Raw genomic sequence first — 5,000 nt, forward strand, 5'->3', positions numbered from 1 at the left:
GATAGGTACCACTGACCACTGTAAAATGATAGGTACCACTGACCACTGAAAATGATAGGTACCACTGACCACTGTAAAATGATAGGTACCACTGACCACTGTAAAATGATAGGTACCACTGACCACTGTAAAATGACCACTGACCACTGTAAAATGTACCACTGACCACTGTAAAATGATAGGTACCACTGACCACTGTAAAATGATAGGTACCACTGACCACTGTAAAATGATAGGTACCACTGACCACTGTAAAATGATAGGTACCACTGACCACTGTAAAATGATGGTACCACTGACCACTGTAAAATGATACCACTGACCACTGTAAAATGATAGGTACCACTGACCACTGTAAAATGATAGGTACCACTGACCACTGTAAAATGATAGGTACCACTGACCAAAATGATAGGTACCACTGACCACTGTAAAATGATAGGTACCACTGACCACTGTAAAATGATAGGTACCACTGACCACTGTAAAATGATAGGTACCACTGACCACTGTAAAATGATAGGTACCACTGACCACTGTAAAATGATAGGTACCACTGACCACTGTAAAATGACCACTGAGGTACCACTGACCACTGTAAAATGATAGGTACCACTGACCACTGTAAAATGATAGGTACCACTGACCACTGTAAAATGATAGGTACCACTGACCACTGTAAAATGGTAGGTACCACTGACCACTGTAAAATGATAGGTACCACTGACCACTGTAAAATGATAGGTACCACTGACCACTGTAAAATGATAGGTACCACTGACCACTGTAAAATGATAGGTACCACTGACCACTGTAAAATGATAGGTATAACGTTTTTTTTTTCTTCTTACAAAACTAAGTTGAATGCACTGATTGTAAGTCTCTCTGGATAATAGCATCTGCTCAATAACCTAAATGTAAATGGTAGGTACCACTGGGCCGTTTGTGTGCGGCACACACTAGAGTCATGACGATGTCCTGCTGTTGCCTAGTGACTGTTGCTAGTGTAGGGTACATGGTCCAAACCCTTATGTATGGTACATGTATGGAAGAAGCAGAAACCTCTGCTATAGCTGGAGCTGGAACTGCAACTAGATATTTTGTCTTAAAAAGTAATGATTTACACATTTAATCAGATTCAGTGTAGCCATAACAGCAGCTAAACTACACTGAACAAAAAATATAAACACAACATGTTAAGTGTTGGTCCCATGTTTCATGAGCTGAAAAAAAAAAGATTCCTGAATTTTTCCATAATGCACTAAAAAGCTTACGGCTCTCAAATGTTCGGCACAAATCTGTTAGTGAACATTTCTCCTTCCACCTGACAGGTGTGGAATATTAATAAGCTGATTAAACATCATGATCATTACACAGGTGCAGTTTTGTCACACAACACAATTCCACAAATGTCTCAAGTTATGAGGGAGTGTGCAATTGGCATGCTGACTGCAGGAATGAACACCAGAGATGTTTCCAGAGAATTGAATGTTCATTTCTCTACCATAAGCCACCTCCAACAACATTTTAGAGAATTTGGCAGTACTTTTGGCAGTACCGGCCTCACAGCCGCAAACCACAAAAAAACTAATTCTGATTGGTTGGGTTGGGTTCTTCGATGTGTGTGCCTGGCTCCCAAGTGGGTGGGCCTATGCCCTCCCAGGCCCACCCATGGGGACACCTCTGCCCAGTCATGTGAAATCCATAGATTAGGGCCTAATGAATTTATTTCAATTGACTGATTTCCTTATATGAACTGTAACTCTGCAAAATCATAGAAATTGTTGCATGTTGCATCTATGTTTTTGTTCAGTATATAAGAGGTACAGTAGGCATAATTGTGTTGTTTAAGCTATTTTTGATTAATGACAACTGTCATTGCAGCAACAAAACAATCATGAGCCATTTATTTATTTGTTGCAACAGGTCAATCGTTTAGTTAGCTGAATATCTGGAGCACAAGAATATCACAAGCACAGAATAGTGAATGGGAGGGAGACATCAGCAATCTGATGAGGGTGTCTGATGAGGGTGTCTGCCGTGGCCTTGCTCCTAGCTCTGGGGTGGTGCTGAGTCGGATGAGGGTGTCTGATGAGGGTGTCTATCCTGGCCTTGAGGGTGAGGGTGTCTGACCTGGCCTTGAGGGTGAGGGTGTCTGACCTGGCCTTGAGGGTGAGGGTGTCTGTGGTGGTGCTGAGGTAATGGCAGTGTGTTACAGCCCTGGCAAAGTGGCTGGCTTGGCCAGAGGACTGAATGGTAAAGGGAGAAAGACATCTACAGATGTAGGATCTTAATTTGATCGCCCGTCAATGCAGGACATGTCAAAACTGAAGTGTATTTGAGGGTTAATAAGGCTTCTGAAGTTTGTAATTTCCACTTGGAAATGTCAGACTTGATTTTCCCTTATGAAAAATGTATCAACCCCTACAAAAATTTTAATTAATTATAATCCACCTACTGTAATACTTCACATGTACTGTTGCTGCAGGATTATTTTCCTGCTGTAGCAATCTGGCTCAAATGAAGATCCTACATCTGATGTCAGAGGTACATCAAAGTGGTGGGGATGGGGAGAGCGAGACCTTGGCACCATGGCAGGAGGAGGCAGGGTAACCTGGGGGATGCCTAGTGTTAATGGACACTCACATCTAAGACGGGATAGAAGTAGATGGATGTGGGCAGTCCTGGCAGATATGACACATGCCGGGGGGTGACAGGAGAAGAGAGGAGGACGAGGGCTCTCTGAGGAATGATGGCAGGTGATAATGGACACTTGGGTTGTAGGTGATTACAGTAGTTCTCACCTCGGAGAGGGTGGAGTGTAGGGGAGAGGTAGAGGGGGTTAGGAGAGGGTAAGATGGTAAGGGGGAGAGGGTGGGGGAGAGGGGAGAGGTAGAGTGGTGGAGGGGGAGAGGGTGGAGGAAGGGTAGGGTGGGGGGGGGGGGTAAGAGAGGGTAAGATGGTAGGGGGAGGGGAGAGGGGAGAGGTAGAGGGTAGGGTGGAGAGGGGAGAGGTAGAGGGGGTGAGAAGAGGAAGAGATGGTGGAGGGAGGGAGGGGGAGGGAAGGGAAGTGTAAAGGGGAGAGGGGTAGAGGGGAGAGGCAGGAGAGAGGGGAGGGGTGGAGAGAGGGGAGGGGTAGAGGAGGGTAGAGGGGGTAGACAATAAGGGAGAGGGTAGGGGTAGGGTGAGAGGGGGGGAGAGGGGGGAGAGGGTGGAGAGGGGGAAGAGAGGGTGGAGAGAGGAAGAGAGGGTGGAGAAAGGGGAAGAGGGTGGAGGGTGGAGAGGGGGGAAGGGGAAGAGAGGGTGGGAGAGGGGGGGGAAGAGAGGGTGGAGAGGATGAAGAGAGGGGGAAGAGGGGAGGAGAGGGTGGAGAGGGGGGAAGAGAGGGGGAAGAGAGGGTGAGAAGAGGAAGAGATCGTGGAGAGGAGGAAGAGAGGGTGGAGAGGGGAAGAGAAGGGGAGGAGGGTGGAAGGGGAAGAGAGGGGAGGGGAAGAGGGGGGAAGAGAGGGTGGAGAAGAGAGAGAGGGGGAGAGAGGGTGGAGAGGAGGAAGAGAGGGTGAAGAGAGAGAGGGGAAGAGAGGGGGAAGAGGGGGAGAGGAGGAAGAGAGGGGGAAGAGGGTGGAGAGGTGAATAAGAGGGGTGGAGGGAGGAAGAGAGGGTGGAGAGGGGGAAGAGAGGGTGGAGAGGGGGAAGAGAGGGTGGAGAAGGGGAAGAGATGGGAAGAGAGGGGGAGGAAGAGAGGGTGGAGAGAGGGGAAAAGAGGGTGAAGAGAGGGGAGGAGGGTGGAGGAGGGAGGGAGAGGGGGTGGAGAGGGGGAAGAGAGGGTGGAGAAGGGGAAGAGAGGGGGAGAGGGGGAGAGAGAGGGTGAGAAGAGGAAGAGATGGTGGAGAGGAGGAAGAGAGGGGGGGAAGGAGAAGGGGAAGAGAGGGGGGAAGAGAGGGTGGAGAGGGGTGGAGAGAAGAGAGGGGGAAGAGAGGGTGAAGAGAGGGGGAAGGAAGGAGAGGGGGAAGAGAGGGTGAAGAGAGGAGGAAGAGGAAGGGGGAGAGGAGGAAGAGGGTGGAGAGGAGGAAGAGAGGGGGAAGAGAGGGTGGAGAGGGGGTGGAAGAGAGGGTGAGAAGAGGAAGAGATGGGTGGAGAGGGGGAAAAGAGGGTGGATAGGGGAAGAAGAGAGGGGGAAGAGAGGGTGGAGAGGGGGAAGAGAGGGGTGGAGAGAGTGAAAGAGGGGGAGAAAGGTGGAAGAGAGGGTGGAGAGAGGGGAAAAGGGTGGAGGGGGGAGAGGGGGAAAAGAGGGTGGAGAGGATGAAGAGAGGGGGAGAAGAGAGGATGGAGAGGGGGAAGAGAGGGGGAAGAGAGGGTGAAAAGAGGAAGAGATCGTGGAGAGGAGGAAGAGAGGGTGGAGAGGGGGAAAAGAGGGTGGAGAGGGGGAAGAGAGGGTGGAGAGGGAGGGGAGAAGAGAGGGTGGAGAGGGGGAAGAGGGTGGAGAGGGGGAAGAGGGTGGGGGGAAGAGAGGGTGGAGAGGGGGTGGAAGAGAGGGGTGGAGGAGGGGGGAAGAGGAGGGGGAAGAGAGGGTGAGAAGAGGAAGAGATCGTGGAGAGGAGGAAGAGAGGGTGGAGAGGGGGAAAAGAGGGTGGAGAGGGGGAAGAGAGGGTGGAGAGGGAGAAGAGAGGGTGGAGAGGGGGAAGAGAGGGTGGAGAGGGGGAAGAGAGGGGTAAGCGAGGGTGGAGAGGGGGGGAGAGGGTGGAGGAGGGGAAGAGAGTGTGGAGAAAGGTGGAAGAGAGTGTGGAGAAAGGTGGAAGAGGGGGAAGGGGGGTGGAGTTGGCATGGAGAGGGGAAGAGTGAAAGAGAGGGGGAGAGAGGGTGGAAGGAAGAGGTGGCATGGAGAGGGGGAGAGAGGGGGAAGAGAGGGTGGAGTTGGCATGGAGAGGGGAAAGAGAGGGGGAGATAGGGGGAAGAGAGGGTGGAGTTGGCATGGAGAGGGGAAAGAGAGGGGGAAGAGAGGG

General features: G+C 51.1%; 1 protein-coding gene across 2 annotated transcripts in view; it reads left to right on the top strand.

The window, feature by feature from the left end:
- Positions 1–5,000, top strand: part of dock3 (dedicator of cytokinesis 3) — a 427,692-nt gene that overhangs the window by 283,024 nt on the left and 139,668 nt on the right. The gene's annotated exons all lie outside the window — the stretch shown is intronic.

Source organism: Oncorhynchus tshawytscha, linkage group LG07 (genome assembly GCF_018296145.1).
Source record: "Oncorhynchus tshawytscha isolate Ot180627B linkage group LG07, Otsh_v2.0, whole genome shotgun sequence".
NCBI lineage: Eukaryota > Metazoa > Chordata > Actinopteri > Salmoniformes > Salmonidae > Oncorhynchus > Oncorhynchus tshawytscha.